Below are 18,227 nucleotides of genomic sequence, written 5' to 3' on the forward strand. Positions count from 1 at the left end.
TAGTTGTCGCAACCGGGGTCACGACGCGGACCGGCGATGAAAGGATGAAAAATGATTTAGAGTCGCCACCAATTGATTTAAGTGCAATTGGACACTAAAAATGGTCTACGAACCAGAGAATAGGTAAGGGGGTCTATTGAGTGTGGGAAAGGTGTTAGGCACCCCACAACTCCCTAAAAGGTTACCTAGATTGATCTATGTGCTTTTTATTGAAAAGTTATTTATCCAATGATTTTTTGATTTGAAAAAAATAACGTAATTAAAGCATAGGCAGGAGCTGAATGTCATCAAGTCCTCCTCCTAATTAACTTCAATTTAGTTACCATTATTTTTTTGAGTACAAATGATACCTTAATTTGAAAAGATAACATAATTAAAGCCTAGGCAGGAGCTGAATGTCATCAAGTCCTCCTCTTAATGAACTTTAATTTAGGTATCTAGTAAATTAATTTATCATTGTGTTTAGAAGTACAAATGACACTTTAATTTGAAAAGATAACATAATTAAAGCCTAGGCAGGAGCTGAATGTCATCAAGTCCTCCTCCTAATGAACTTTAATTTAGGTATCTAGTAAATTAAATCACCATTTGCATTTTGTTTAAATAAAGATAGCAAAATTAAAGTCTAGGCAGGAGCTGAATGTCATCAAGTCCTCCTCCTAATTGACTTTAATGTAGTATCCAATAATTTGTTTATGTGAAAATTTGGTAAAGACGCGGTTGTTGAATTGACAGATTTGCGGAAAATGATCTACGCATACGATTTTAATATCCATTCTAAACATGCATCATAAACTAATAATCCCTAACATGCATACTAATCAATTTAAATATGCATAAATATAAATTACACTACTCTACACTACTTTTCATTATTTTTCCACTATGCTATTACATGGCTTACATTTACAAGGATATACATGCCAAACAAAAATAAGACAAGAAAATATACAAATAATAAAATATAAAGGTAAAAAATACACATATAAATATGGCCTATGGAGCCCATTAACTGCTCAAGCCCGGTCCAATCTCCAAATGAATTCTCCGACCCAAGTCCAATCAAGTCCGGCCCATATAAAGTCGAGCCCGGTCCACATTCAAAAATCAAACAAGATAAGGGGGGGGTCAAAAACGGATATCCACATGCTAATCAAGAGATCAAATTCACATATATCCATAGATTTAATGAGATTCACATATAAACATTTGTTTTTATACCAAATCTGAACCTATCATACAAGCAAAATTCATATTCAAATACAGCCCTGCCCAATCAAACAGATCAAACAAGTAACTCCCCTTTAACATCTGAACCCAAACACAAACATCCACAATATAAATTAAGCCAATCTTCAAAGAAATCAACTCATCCTCAACATCTCAGATCAAAAACACAAGCAAACCAAATTAAGCGGGATCCCTGCATTTCACTTTGTGTAAGACTGCTCACAATCAGACTAACTTACAGACAAACAAACTTAAACTCCATTTCATTCAAATCCAAACATAAAACCACAAATAGGATAGTGGCATGATCAAATCCCAACATAAACCGATGAAACAACTTCAATAGGCAGGATCTAACAGACATAAACAAAGCAGCCATCTCAGCTTAATCAAGCCATAATGCAGATAATTTCCACCCAAACTCCAGCAAAGAAAATCAAATCAAACATAAACAAACCCCACTTCAAAACCGGAAACATGAAACCCATTTCAGAACCCACTTCAAAACCCATTTCAGAACATGTATCGTTCAGAGGAACAAAACCAGACGTAAAACCGGAAATGGAAACAGAGAAATGGCAGAGAAATAGAACAAGGAAAATGTACCGATTATTACCTTCTCATAGAAATAGAACAAACGACACCCTCTTTTTCTCCTTGCTCTCTTTGTTGTGCAGCAGCCAAATCTCCTCAAAGAACACTTCCTGTAGTTCTTTTTTTATTCTCAGCTCCCCTTTTTTTGATTCCCTTTCCCTCTTCCTTCGGCCCTCTTTTATCTTCTTCCTGTTTTTTTTTTTTTTTTTCTTCCTTTCTTCTCCCCTGTTTTCTCTCACGACGGCTCCCCCTTTCTCTTCTAGAAAATAATCCTTTTCCCTTCTTCCCTTTGTGCCCCCGATTCCCCTTTGTTTCCTTTTTTCTCTTTTGTTTTTTCCTTTCTTTTTTTCTTCTCCCTCTCACACGATTTTCTCCCTAAAGAAACCAAATCCCCCCCCCTTCTTTCTTGTGCGGCTGCCCCTCTCTTTTTAACATATCTTCTATTTCATAAAAATCCCAAAATGCCCCCCAAAACCCTATTTTTCTCTCCTTCTCTAAAACCCTCAAGACTTACATTTTTGTCTTTTCCTTATTTTTGTGAAACCCTAATAAAGGAACCACATTTCTCTCTTAAGGATTTTCTTTTGTTTATTATTTATTTAATTGTCCTATTTTTTAGATATTTTATAGGGTTTAGTTATATTGGGCTTGGGTTGGAATTTTTATGGGCTTATGGTCCAAGAAATAGGCTTTAGGATTTTTTGCATTCTTATGGGTCCAAGAAACAGGATTTGAATTTTTTGTGAGATTACGGGCTCCAGAACGAGCTTTTGAATTATTATTATTATTATTGTATTTTTTTTAATTTTTTCTATTATTTATTTTTTAATTTAATTTAATTTATTTATTTTTTTTTTTTTTGAGCCGGACGAAAACCGGGTACTACAGTAGTTTCCCTCTCCTCAAAGCCATCATCATGAATACTGGCAGTTTCATCATCATCACCCCAGCTTAATGCAGCTTGAATGTCCTGTGTATAACTTCCATCCCAATCCCAACATTCATCTTCCTTAAACACAACATCTCTATTCACAATGATTTTCTTCAAGATTGGATCATAAAGCCTATATGCTTTTGATTCCTCACTAACACCAAGAAAGACACATTTCAAACTTTTATCATCTAGTTTGGCTCTCTTATGATCTGCAATGTGAGCATAGCAAAGACGTCCAAACACTCTAAAATAATCAACTGTAGGCTTAATTCCACTCCAAGCCTCCTTAGGAGTAATATTGCGAACTGCTAGAGTGGGACACCTATTCAAAATGTGAATTGTCCAATTTACTGCTTCAGGCCAGAAAGTTTTTGGAACTTTCTTTCCTGAAAGCATGGATCTTACCATGTTCATCACCGTTTGGTTCTTCCTTTCAGCTACTCCATTCTGCTGGGGAGTGTAAGGAGTTGTCAATTGCCTTTGAATTCCATGTACTGCACAAAATTCTTTGAAGGCTTGTGAGGTGTATTCACCACCTCTATCAGAACGCAAAGCTTTAATGCAACAACCAGCTTCCTTTTCAACATGACTTTTAAAAAGCTTAAAAACACTTAATGCTTCAGATTTTTCAAACAGAAAATAGGTCCAAGTCTTGCGACTGAAATCATCGATAAAGTTAATCAAATATTTCTTGTTGCTATTTGAAACAGGTGTAATAGGACCGCATATATCTGAATGTACCAATTGAAGTACCTGAGATGCCCTCCATGTAGTTTCCTTAGGGAATGAATCCCTATGTTGTTTGCCCACGAGGCAATCTTCACAAACTCTTGGTTGTGCACTGAGTTTTGGCAGGCCACGCACCATCTCTTTTTGTTGCAGAACTTTGATGCCCTTGTAGCTTAAGTGCCCAAGTCGGCGATGCCACAAGGTGTCAAGATCATCTGAGTTAGTGCTAAAACACTGTTGATTTTGCAGAATTGGTTTGACAAGCAAAATGAACATCCTGTTTAATGACATCGAGGTCTCCATTATCAGTCCTCTTCCTGGATAATAAATTTTGCATTTGTTGTTCTTGATAAGAATGGTAACACCTCGTTCCTGAAGTTGTCCAATACTCAAGAGGTTGTTCTTAAGATCAAGAACATAAAACACTTCAGAAACAGTCTGTGATGTGCCATTGACCTCCATACGTACACTCCCTTTTCCCATGACTGCCAGACGTGAGTTATTTCCCAACTTCACCTTCTCTCTGAAACTGGCATCAAAAGAGAAGAAAAGTTCTTTCTTACCACACATGTGATTGCTACACCCGGAGTCAAGAAACCATGCTTCCTGATTCTGCTCTTTTTCAACATCAATGTATGCCATGAGTAACATCTCTTCATGAGTCTCAACAAAATTAGCCTTGACATCCCTTCCTTTCTTAGGACACTCATATTGAAAGTGTCCTAAGTCATGACAACTGTAGCATTCCACAAGAGATTTATCAAAGTACTGCCTACCTCTTCCACCTGCTCTTCCCCTTCCTCTAAAATTGCTTCGACCTCTTCCTCTTCCTCCTGCATATTCCCCATGACTGATCTTCAGTGCTTGCTCTTCAGACTCATGAGTGTTCATCCGCTGCTCACGTACCAGAAGACTACTTTGCAGTTGATCGATGGACATGGTCTCCAAATCATTGGATTCCTCAATAGAGCATACAACATAGTCAAATTTAGAGGTCATTGAGCGAAGAATCTTCTCTATAACCACTACGTCATCCATCTTCTCACCATGGATCCTCATCTTGTTGACAATTGTGAGCGTCCGACCGAAGTATTCATCCACAGATTCTCCTCCCCTCATGTGGAGGACTTCAAACTCCTTCCTCAAAGCTTGCAATTGGGCTCTCTTCACCTTTGCACTGCCCTGGTACTTCTGCTTCATAGACTCCCATATAGCCTTTGATGTATCTTTGTTCAAAATAGTTTCTAAAATTGACCGATCAATGGCCTGAAAGAGATAATTTTTAGCTCTCAGGTCTTTCAGCCTTTGATCAGAGACAGTCTTCTTTTGCTCCTCAGTGAACTCGTTACCTCTGCTGCTGCAGGAACGCCATTCTCCACGATACTCCAATACTCCTTTGATCGTAAAAAATTCTCCATTAGCATACTCCAATGATCGTAATGTCCATCGAACCTAGGAATTGCAGGTTGGACAAAATTGTTCTCTGATGTCATGTTCTTGTGACTGCAACACAATCAGGCCACGTGATGGTGGCTCCGAGAATGAAAAACTGAAAGTTGCAACCCACGTTTACATGACCTAATACGTGGTATAACTACTTTGGAAAAAGTCAAAACAGATATCCTCTATAATTGAGGATTATTAATAAACAAATTTCTAATTAATAGCCTAATGAAAAGGAACATAAAATCCATGACAGTTGGATAGGTGTTCGATGAAATGTTTCAAAGACCCATGCCTCTTGAACTCCAGCTGTAAATCTGAGTTAATAGTGAGAGAAATAAAATAGAGAATTTTTGGACTTTTATAATTTCAGCCATTAGATTAAATGAGATCAAATTTGCCCGTTGATTGTAATTACAGTGTGGTCTGCCCGGGCACCCTAGCATAATAGGCATAAAGCGTAGCGCATTACGTCAATTTGATAATTAAAAAAAAACATGTTGTTTATGTAATTAAAATTTTGAAAAACAGATCAAGAGAGTGACTGAGTGAGTGAAGTGAAGAACAATACTCGTCACAAAATCAAGACATCGAAACTGGGACTGACGACTTCATTCCTTGTGATGGTGAGATTGGCGAAGATCAGAGTAAGAGAACCGGACACGACGTCGGACGTCCCCTGTGGCGGCGATGCACTAGAGGCAGCGAACACTCGAAGTCTCTCAATTCTCAAAGTCTCAGTCTTTCTCTAATCTTTATCGAATAATAATTGTTTAATATTTTGCTATTTTAGAGTTAGTTAATAGTTAATAGTTAATACTTTAGTTACTTACTTACTATTAGTTTATACTTTATACGGCCAAAATTATTAAGGTTTGAATTAATTGGACTAATGATGAATTAATGATAAGGTTTGATTTTTAATTTTATATTACCACTTAGGTGAGTGATGTTTAGATTTTTAATTTTAATAAATGAATTAATGACTTAGGGTTTAGGGTTTAGGAATTATTTATAGTGGATTAAAATTAGGGTTTAGGGTTTATGGATTATTTAGTGCTTAGTGTTTAGTGTTTAGGGTTTAGGATTAAAACTAAGGTTTAGGATTTAGTGCTTAGGTTTAGGGTTTATGGATTATTTAGTGCTTAGCTTTAGGATTCAATGGATTATTTCGTGCTTAGGGTTTAGGGATTATTTATATTAGATTAAAATTAGGGTTTAGTGATTAGGTTTAGGGTTTATGGATTATTTAGTACTTAGGTTTAGAGTTCAATGGATTATTTCGTGCTTAGGGTTTCGGGATTATTTAGTTCTATTGTTTAGGGAGTATTTTTATTGGATAAAACTAGGATTTAGGGTTTAGTGCTTAGGTATAGGGTTTATGGATTATTTAGTGCTTAGGTTAAGGGTTCAATGGATTATTTAGTGCTTAAGGTTTAGGGATTATTTATATTAGATTAAAATTAAGGTTTAGGGTTTATGGATTATTTAGTGCTTAGGTTAAGGGTTCAATGGCTTATTTAGTGCTTAGGGTATATGGATTATTTATATTAGATTAAAATTAGCGTTTAGGGTTTTGTGAGTAGGTTTAGGGTTTATGAATTATTTAGTGCTTAGGGTTTAGTGTTTAGGGTTTAGGGATTATTTATATTGGATTAAAAGTAAAGTTCTGGATTTAGTGCTTAGGTTTAGAGTTTAGGATTTATGGATTATTTATTTCTAATGTTTAGGTACTGAGGTTTAGGGTTTAGGGTTTGGGGTTACTTTGATTTTAATAATAATATCAAATTAATATGTGTTTAAATAAATTAAATTTTATCTATATTATAGAAGAAATCTTATATATATATATATATATATATATATTATGTACATAAACATGTATTGCTGGGCGGGGTGCGGGGCGGATGGTCTGGTTGGAGCAGGAGGCATACTCGTCCCCGCTCCCGCGTGGGTTGAAATTATTAGCCTTTGTGTACGCTCCGCACAAGTCTCGAATTTGGGAAAATATGTGCAAGTCGGGGCGGATCGGAGCGGATTGCAATCCCTAGGAAAGGGTCACTTGGTCGAAGTTCCAGAAGGAGATGAGGAGGAGAGGAAGTGGGCACGTTTGATAGTAGAGTCTATGATGGGTGTGGCGGACCACGGCCTTGAGACATTTACTTGTTCGTTTCTTACAAATGCGTATACTTTTTTGTCGCCATATACTCTTCCGATAGAAATCCACCAACTCATATTTTCGGCAGATGAGAAGTTCTTGAAGGGTTTGGGCTTGGCTCGAGTATCTCGGGATACATCGGTCCGCTCCTTCCAAGTTTTTTAGGAGGCAATTTTTAGCTACGAGGAGATTGCTATGTTGAGGAAGGAACAAATGGAAGCGTTGGTGGGTAAAGACGAGGAAACCAATCGCTTTCAACAAGAGTTGTCAACAGCTAAGAGTTGTATTGAGTTGTTGACTCGAAGGATCAACCAGATAGAGGCGGAAGTGGTGGAGGCAAGGAAAGGCGAGGTCGCGGCGATTGAGAGATTGAAGGAGGCCGAGGATCAAGTTGACAGACTTCTCATGATGAAGTCTAAGATGTCCGTGGCGGTCGATGAATGGAAGAAAGCAGGGCACATGGCCCATGACATATATAATCAAACTTTGGAGAAGCTTGGGGCTTGTGAGAGAGGAAGGGATGCACTTTGGATGGTGTCAGAAAAATGAGTTCTGATCTTAGTGTCACTTCCAAAAAGTTGGCGAGCAAGGAGGGGAGGTTGAGCGCTCTCGAGGTTGAGATGGTGGGAAACAAAACGGAGTATGATCGATGAGTGAGAATTATTGGTGGTGTGGCTGCGGCCGAGATGAAGCTTAAGATGCTTCGTCAATTGAAAGACGGGAAGTCAGACACATGGCTTATCGAAAAAGAGATAACCTACTGTGAAGTGATCTTGGAGTCTCTTGGCCAGGAGGGAGAGGTTGTGAAAGGTATGGAAGAGGTAATTGTGGATGAGTTTGGAGGCACGAAAATTGGAAAAAGAATTAGAGAAGAGTCGGAGGGAGGACTCAGCGAGGAAGGGGAAAAGTGTTGTAATGATCAAAATGTGGATATGATGGGATTATCCGAAGGTTTGGCGGGGTAGAGTTGTATGTGAAATATATAATAGATATAAGAAAGGTATGGTAGTGTCATGTAAATATGTAATCTAGTTTATAAAATAGAATAGAGTATGGTAGCAAATGAAAAGAGCAGTGTAATGTAGATATATAATCTGGCTTTTGTGTAAGACTATCGGAACATGAAAGTGGTGTACTATCCAGTTATATGCAATCTAGCTTTTTATAACTTGCTCTTTTGTCTTGGAAATTCATCCATGGGGAACGTTTACAATATTTTTTTTTACTTTCGCGTTAGGAAACATACCGTGTAACTAGGTTGTTAATAGGGCGATCGAAAACATACAAGCATAACCCAAAGTTCGAAATGGAGAATTTGAGGAAGTTAGCGGCGGTCGTTGATTTCAAAGAGCAGATAAGGAATAGTTGTTTGGAGATTTTTTAAGTGGTATATAGTATTAATGTCTTTTGGCGGCCAAAATACGACTTGTTGGATAAATTCGTGTGCCAAACATCCTTTGCCCCCCAGTTTGGACGGAGTATCTTTGTCGAAGTTACTGCATGCAAACTCATTGTTGTTCTTTGGTCCATTTCTTTGTCCTCTGGCGTCAGGCGTTCCTAGTCTTCACGGGAGCTGGTGGTAGAGGTAGTGAAGAAGGGTGATACTGGCAATGGAACTTCGTCTTTAAATCTAAATATAGTTTGAGTGTTCAAAATTTTGGGTTTCGAAGGGATGAACCATGTACGTTTGGCGATCGAACAATAAAAATGAACGCCTAGACACTTAGAAAATTTTGATTTAAAATTGATTGACGATATTAGTTCGAACGTGATTTCAGATGACTGCCATAAGGAGAGACACTTATCATAATTTAAATATACTTAGCTTGGATTGTTGTTGATGTTTGCCCTGGTGCCATAGTTTTGAGGTTGGCACATCATCTGCATTCTTTCGAGCATTGTCCATTTTTGGTTCCTTTTCAAAGCTTGAGCGTCATATGTCTTCCGTCTCATTCTTCTTGAGCCATCCATCCTGCGTTTCTACGCTTAAAAACAAAGGTGAGGGTTGGTCGACGACGAACCGTCGACACTTTGATGCTTAAGTTAGTATAACGTTCAAGATGAAAATGAAACAAAAGGGTATACGTTAAGAGTTTCAGAGGTGAGACTATTTGGGCCTCTTGTTTGGGATATTCGGGGAGGGTTGAAACTCTTCTTCTTTATCTTTACTTTTGGCGAAGGAGGCTTTTTCTCTTTTTGTCAGCAAATCATATAGGTGACCTTTCTTGAGCAAGTTGTCTATCTCGTACAATAGAGCCTTACAATCCGACGTTTTATGCCCGTGGTTTCGATGAAATTCGCACCACTAAGCAGTGTTCCCTTCTCTTCCAACAATATTCTTCAACGACCATTTTACTTTGTCCCTCATTCCTTTACGTACGAGCACCGCCTCCTCGTGTGGAATACTGAGGTTATATTTCCGCGCCTATTCAAAATATTCTCGTTTGTTAGGTTCCCTACTGGGCGGATGAGCGTTGGCCTTGGTACTCAAAGGAGGGGGCATTGGTTGGTCGTATATTCTTTTATCGACCGACAAATTGTTCTTGTAGGCGCGGAGGGCCGCCTCCGAGTTATACCAGGGGAAAGATACTTATTCGTCGTTGAAACTTCTCAGGTAATCTCGGATCAACTCGTCGGCTCGTTGTTAAACATTATGCAAGCCATTCGAGTGTTTTTAGGTCTCGTGTTGTTAGCCATCAGTTGAGTTATCCGAATGGAGTTTTCACGTTGCTCCTCTTTCACATATGCCATCCAAATGGAGTTTTCATGTAGTTCTCTTCTAATAGTCGCCATAACTCCTCTCTTATGGCCGTCAATTGAGATAGCACGTTGACCATAGGGTCTATTTCTGGAGGAGACATGATTTTTCAAGGCGATTGAGGTTATGGTTTCTCATTTTGTCAGGCAAAGAGCTATAGAGGCCCCACGATAGGTGCCAAATTATAGATGCCCGAATCTACAATCGTTGAATAGTCAACGTAATTTATCTTAAGCCTTCTACAGCGGGGTCCTGTGGAACAAAGCGAGGTTGAGTATGTAAAAGATGTAAGGTAAGACTTTGGCACCAGTGGGGTGCCTGCCAAAGAGCCTCCGACGATCAAGTCAGTAATCAGATAAAGTCAAGTAAAGTGAGAATATAAAAGATGTAAGGTAAGAGATCAAAGATGTGAAGTACGAGCGTGAGTATGTAGGTGTCAAGTAATGCAAGTATGTCGGAGACAAGTAAGTCCGTTGAAGTTGTAAAGTATGAAATGCCAACATGAGATGCAAGGTGGGAGGTCGTATGAGGCGGCCGTAGAGATGCAAGATATAAGTCGGATGTTGGTCGACGATGGAGGATTGAAGGTTGAAGGTTGGAGGTTGGAGGTTGAAGATGGAAGGTTCAAGATTGGAGGTCGAAGGTGAAAGGTTGAAGAAGCTCTAAGCTTTCACTGGGTGAGTGAATGAGAGAGTGAATGTCTCAAGCTCTCAGGTCCAAAAGTCCTAGTCCAAAAAGTCTGTCCCCTCTTATGAAAGAGGAAAGGGGATTTTATAGTAGAGTTGTGTGGCAACCAAGACTAACATGGAGTACACAATACGGATAATTGTGGGAAGATGGTGTCGGGTGTCAGGACGTGGCTTGTTTTGGTTGGTCATAGATGGGATCGTACAAAGATCAGGTGGCTCAATGTCAGGTATTGATGGCAGATCGACTGACTCGACGTGCTTGGGTCAGAGGTCATATTTGTCTTATTAAAGCTTGGTCCAACAATGGTCTGAGACGACCGTTGCCTGAGGTGAATGTGATCGTCTTCCATCGACGATCGATGGCGTTGAATGTCTTTGGTTTGGTCGCCCGTTGATGGTTGAACAAAGACGTTGGGCGCCCATGGGTGGGGCCGTCTTAGGCTTGTTCTGACTACGTATGGTTCGATAGTACGACTGATATGGTATGAATTGTATGTATGCATGAATACGGTATGCAATGGAGTTGAGTTAGGTGATTGATACCTGAGGCAAGCATGACCAATGCTCGCCAATTATCCATGGCATTGATCGACTTGGGCTTTGATCAAGTTGGTTGTTGATCGACTTGGGCGTTAGTCAAGTTGGTTGTTGACCAACTTGGTAGTTGACCGACTTGGGTGTTGATCGACTTGGGCTTGGACGTCCGAGTATGGGCTGCTTAGCTTGGACGCCCGAATATGGGTTATTTATGGGCTTTTGAACACCTATGGTCTTGTCTGACTTGGGTTCGTCTCGTTCGACTTTGTTGGTCAAATTGTGCATTGACTGACATCTCGTCCAACTTTGCTGACTGGGTCCTGCATCGATTGGAAAATTAGTCCATGACGGTTTTTTGCCACTACAAGCATGATTATCCAAAATATGTGTTTTTGAATAGTTAAGGTATTCCGAAATGTCCCTTTCAAAATACCAGATCATAGATTAACATATAAAATTAGCTGTAGCAAAATTAGCTCAATGATTAAACTCAAAATGCAGTAGCTCAAACTAGTGTACTTTTTTTTTTGATAATTCTGGTGAATTTTATTGAATTAGGACAATAAAAGAGTACATCTCAAAAATGAAGACTTTAGCATAGCAACATGGGTGATTTTAATGAAAATAAATTCTGAAGCTAGAAACCATGTGGAGTCCTTCAATATAATGGATTTTAGCATGATAAACTTTTTATAAACAATAATAATTCATCAGAAATTGCCCCTATACACCACAAAAGAACGGTGTGGTTGAGAGGAAGCACCAACATATACTAAATGTTAGTAGAGCTCTAAGATTGCAATCCAATCTACCTGATACATATTGGATTTATTATGTAGTGATTGATGTACAAACTTATGGACTTAGAAACCAATGAAATTTTCATTTCAAGAGATGTGAAGTTTTATGAAGATATAAAACAAGACTTGTAGCTCAAGGATACGAGCAAACTCTTGGTTTTGATTATCAATAAACTTTTGCACCTGTCATCAAGATGGTGATAGTTAGGATGTTTTTAGCTCTGGCATCTATGAACAATTGGATGGTACACCACCTAGATGTTTACAATGCATATATTCTTGAATGGAGAATTACATAAAGATGCCTATGTTAATGTTCTATTGGTCAAGAATTCATAACGTGTCACATTTCTGTTGGTTGATTATTGAATAAAAGGAGAGTTCTCTTGTTATGGTGGAAACAAGAGAATCAAGAAATATCACACAAAACTCTCAGTCCTCTCTCCGCCTTTTGAAGAACACAGGTACCATCATCTAGTTCAATTAAGTTTAAGGGTAAAGATGAGAGACTGTGGGTTTAAGAACTTATTCTTGTCTTCGTGGGTCCAGGTACGTTTTCCTCATGATAACATTTTTAAAGTGTTGATTTTTGAGATTATGAAATTTCACCATCTATGATTATAATTATGACGTATATCTCTAGATTGTTTATATATATCCACAATCTCATAAAGTCTTACAATGATTACATAGGTGGACGGTGGTGAACTGGATGTAGAGGGGAGGCAGAATAGGATGTAGTTTGTTCAGCAGCACAACTATTAGAACACAGACCTGGTGGTAATACCGACAGTGAGAGTAACACTACGAGAAAAGGACAATGGTGGACACGGTAATTTCAGCACAGATGGTGCTGTGGTTGTTGATTGTTGCGCCCAGAATATATATATAATAGGTAACTCTTTACATGTATTTTATTGTCATTTTGAATGAGTTGAGGATTGATATTGTCTAAGTATTCCATTTGATGGAAAGCCCAGCCCACTAGCATGATATTGTAGGCCCTGGGTCATCTCAACCCAAGAACCAGTTTAAAACGCCTCATGCTAGTTAAGGTAGAGCTTGTCCATATAAAACACTTCAAAAGCCATCACCCAAGCGATGTGGGACGAAGGGTTTATCACATGAATTCACATCACCATTTGTACACATTTCAGGTGTTCGAGGCATGCATCGAAGAAACAGAGCAAAATCGAGTCGAAATTAGTCAATTTTGGAAGCAGACCCAAATCCCGATCGGTTGAGCCATGTAAAGCTCAATTTTCAGATTGTCTTTTCGATCGATCGGAAATATTCTCGATTAATCGGAGTTACTATTCACAACACAACCAATTTCACAAAAGAAACTCCGAATTCAAGTGGGTATGAACCAAAACAACCCCAACTTGTATGAAAAACAACATAGGGGTTTAAGGAGGTATAAAAGGGTAGATTTTAGGGTTTTAGAAACATTCTCTCCCATTTGGAAAGAATCCTTGGAGCTTGGAGAAGAAGATGATTTCTTGATTTCTTTCTCTAATTTTTGTAACAATGACTGTTATTCTTAATTATATGATGTATTTACACTCTTTGAGGAACTAATCCTCTTGCTAGGGCTCTAATGGAGCCCCACCTTGAATATTGAATGAATTTGCTTTGTGATTCCAAATTCCTCTTTCTTGTTGATTGTCTATGATTGTTTTTAATGCTTTTGGGTGCTTGATCACCATCCGAATGATTTGTTGCCTTGGTTGAGACCGGAAGGAGATACTTAGGGTTGCTTCTTACCATAGATGACATAGGTTGCATGAAACACAGAAATATAGGAGCATGGCCTATGCAATCGCTATACAATCAGTCCACAAATCTTATAAGTCTTTGTCTCTTTAATCTAAAAGGATTAGGGATAAGGATACTTTGGTGTAACCAGACATGGAACATCAATGAGGATAGAGAAACCGATTGTCAATGATTGAATAGGGAATTATGGATTAAGAAATCAAGAGAAGTCTATTGGATAGGTGATAGTGACATTAGGTGCCCTAGTACCTTGTCGCCTTTTGTTAATTGCTTTTAATTACGTATCTTAGTGTTAGGTTACAATAAAATCCAATTTTCAATTATCTATCTAGCATAACTTAGCTTTAATTGATATTAATTTGAATTGTCAATACATTCTCATGAGAACGATAATTTACTCTTCACTTTATTACTTGTGCGCTTGCAATTATTTCACATCACTGATGTATGAGGGTATAGGTTTTTCTTGTAAGTAAAAGCAACTGATTTATAGACATTCACAAATCAAATGCGTAGGTTGGTTCAAAATTCAAATAGTAGTTAAAACCAAGTAGCTAGTGACAAGTACATGATTTGTTCTTCTATTGGTCTTTCCATGGCCATTTTTATTTGTTTATAATGTGATTGGTATGCTGACAGTAATCTGCCTGCTAGTTTGATTGTTATGAGACAACTCTCAGAATCTTGGAAAGATTTTTCATTTTCATGTGCCCAGTGACAGAGTTCTAGGAGTTCAACCTAAATGTCACAAGTTTAATTCTTGAAAACAATCTCTCCATATATTATATGGGGTAAATATGTGTACATCTTGCATATCCTGGACCCTGCCCATTGCTAGAGTTTTATACACAAAAGTTGTTTACCTTTTATTTTCTACCTTAGAATACTGCGATGCACTTTAACATACATATTTGTATCTATCATGTACTTGTTTCACTTGTACAGCAGATATCTTTGATTACGGATACTATGCGTTGGAAATGATGTAAGGTTTGATGGTGTTTAAGTGTATTGTGGCCAAGTCAATGATGTCTCTATTTCAATATAATGACATGTAGAAACAGACCTGTGCATTAACAGATAGCCATGTTAGATTCCATCCCTCAAAGGTTTTTATGTAATGGTTACGTTTGGTGAGGTGATCTGTGGGACTGCCTCACCAAATACCTCAAAATAGAGGGTGGTGCCGCCCTCAAAGAAAAAAACTTCATTTTGGAATTTTTTTCTTAAGCGTGTGTGTTTGGTGTGGGCCTCATGCAAAAAAAAATTGGAAGTTTGTTTTGTTTTAAACTAGGTTGGAGACCCACGCATTGCGCTGGATGTTATAATTTGCGGGGTCAATAGCATTGATGAATGAATGAATAAAAATATAATGTTAATATTGTATTCTACAAAACCAATGTTCTTTCATGCAGGTAATGAAACCAAATTAATCCCACATCTTAGACTTAATAAATTAATTGCAAATGAATAAATGAATAGATTTATTTTTTAATAAATATCCCTAAATTATATTAGACTTAATAAATTAATTTTATTATTAGAAATACTATAATAAAATTAAAAAAAATTTATAACTACATAAATATAATTAAAAATACAAACAAAATATATTTTACACTCCTTAACCACTAACAATAGTTAACAGTTTTACCAAACAGCTCACAGCTTATTTCATAACTTTAAGTTCAGTTGTTTTTTTCACATCTTAACAACTAGCATTGAAAATGAATACAACCACTCTACCAAACACACACATGAAAATAAGAAGAATTAGGAAGATACCCTTTATGGTTTTCTTGTTTTCTGATGTTGGTAAAACCAAGCTTAACAAACTCAATTTTTATAACCAGGTTGCATTTTGACTAGGGCATTGTATTAATTAGGTCACTGCAAAACCAACTACTAGTCTGTTTCATGTCGTTGTTGCCATGTGTGGATGCTATTTTCGGCATCCAGGTATCATTCGCTCCGGGATACCTCTATCTCTATGGGTTTTCTTACCCTCCCCTCACGGTGTTATCTGAAAATATTATTATTTTCTCATCTCTCTCACAATTAAAACTCATAACCTCTTTAATTATGGAAAGTGAGTAAACACCTGGCATGGACAAATGCTGACCACGTTTGGGTGCATGGTTAGTTGCTGACCACGCACGTGATATATTATGAAAAAAAGTGAGAGAATATATTAGCTTTTTTTTCTGTAGGAGGTATGTTGAAAGAAGAGAAATAAAATTATGAATGAAGCCTCAGACTTTTTATAAGAACCATATATAGGAAGAATTTGAAGAAGAACATAATTCTTATTCTTAAAGGAAATTCTAATTACTAAAGAAAAGGAAGTGGGAGACTACTAGCACAATTAGAAGATACAATGAAAATAAAATTGCAAGCATATTTATCCCTTCTTTTTTTAAGAAAAGAAAAATGAAGGAAAAAATGCTAGGGTAATTGTGGATGAGAAAAATCCTATGTTGAGTTAGCAGGACATGTGGCAAGAGGTGAATTGTAGAGAAGTTTCCATACGTGAGAATAGCTACAGAGAAGCTTCCTCACTTCGATTCATGAAGATTCAAATTCAGAAGGATTCAAATTCAAATCCCAAGATCAAGGGGAATTGTTAACTCAAATTTCAAACAATAGTTCAAACCAGATTCGGGATAATAAAATATCAATAGAAGCACTCCATAGCAACTATAAAAGGAACGTCAGGCTTTGTGAATGAGGTACGCACAAAAATTCACTTCTAAGAATACTTTGATTTCTCTCTCTGAAAAATATTGACTTGAGCATCGGATTGTCCTTGGGCCACGAAAGGCAACCGATTCTTTTCTTATAGGTACGGAGGTTCACCATTCACGTCACTCTCTGAAATCAGGAGTGATGTGTTAGTCATACAGAAAATCACATCGAAACCAAGTAAATTTGCTTTTTGTTGATGTAAAATCCCTCAATCTTATAATGACTTACATGTTGAGTAATCTAGATTATTATTGGATACAGGTCAAGAAATTAAATTATCAATTCCCTACACATTTATTTCAGGATAATTTAATATACTCATCTCCCTCACTGTTAGAACTCATGACTCCTTAGAGTTGGGAGAATGAGTATCCTGAAATAAATGGATAGTGAATTGATGGGCCGTAGAGGCGTGGACCAAAATCACGACCTTGTCTAGCCCAAAGCGCACAATACCTTTGTGTGGGTTGGATGGGTCCCAGGCCAGAAAAATCTCCCACAATTGGTTTGGATGCTCTTAGCACGGTAGTTTTCTTGTTATGCACTAGTATGTCATTTCCTTGCCATAAACTTGTTACAATGATTCTTCAAACTATACTAGGTAGTTCTTACCATAGTGATTAAAAAAAAAAAAGAAGACTAGGCATAGACTTGGGGTTGGGCTTTAAATATGGTGTGAAAGATCACATCGTTTATCTTTGGGTATCTAATATCTATGAAGAATTTGATCATGTTGACATGTCCATCTCCGTGTGGTCACATTTTCTGCACCTGTGGAACCATGTGATCTTCATCTGAACAAGTAATTTAGAGATTTGTGGGTTCCATCTTGTTTTCTTATTTTATTTTTTAATTAATAACGTTGTGGGGTTCACTCTATTTTTTTTTAAAAACAACTCAACAGTCGTGCATTTATAAAGATGGTGTAACTCAACAGACGTGCTCTTAGAAAGATTGTAAGAGCACCTGCAGTAGAGTATGTTAACAGATTCCCTAAAATACAGATAAAATATCACTTTCCCTTATTTTACAGATTCTCTATCCAATCAACACTACATCAGATTACTTATCATATTCTCTACTTCATTAAAATAATATTTATTTCTCTTTATTTTATTATTTTATTGATATAATTTTATTTTATTTTAAAGATCACATCGTTTATCTTTGGGTATCTAATATCTATGAAGAATTTGATCATGTTGACATGTCCATCTCCGTGTGGTCACATTTTCTGCACCTGTGGAACCATGTGATCTTCATCTGAACAAGTAATTTAGAGATTTGTGGGTTCCATCTTGTTTTCTTATTTTATTTTTTAATTAATAACGTTGTGGGGTTCACTCTATTTTTTTTTAAAAAACAACTCAACAGTCGTGCATTTATAAAGATGGTGTAACTCAACAGACGTGCTCTTAGAAAGATTGTAAGAGCACCTGCAGTAGAGTATGTTAACAGATTCCCTAAAATACAGATAAAATATCACTTTCCCTTATTTTACAGATTCTCTATCCAATCAACACTACATCAGATTACTTATCATATTCTCTACTTCATTAAAATAATATTTATTTCTCTTTATTTTATTATTTTATTGATATAATTTTATTTTATTTTAAAATATCTAAAATAATAATAAATTCAACTCAGTCTCCACCTTCCCTGCACCACCACACCACAGCCGCCTACCTTCTTTCCATCATCAACAACAACCTGGTCAATATGGCAACCATTTCCAACAACAATGATGCCACCTTTGACAGCAGAGGAATTATTTTGGGCAAATAATACTCAATCTCCAATCTCAGCATACAGTCTTTATTTCTATTCT

The sequence above is a fragment of the Tripterygium wilfordii genome, chromosome 6 (assembly GCF_013401445.1).
Source record: "Tripterygium wilfordii isolate XIE 37 chromosome 6, ASM1340144v1, whole genome shotgun sequence".
NCBI lineage: Eukaryota > Viridiplantae > Streptophyta > Magnoliopsida > Celastrales > Celastraceae > Tripterygium > Tripterygium wilfordii.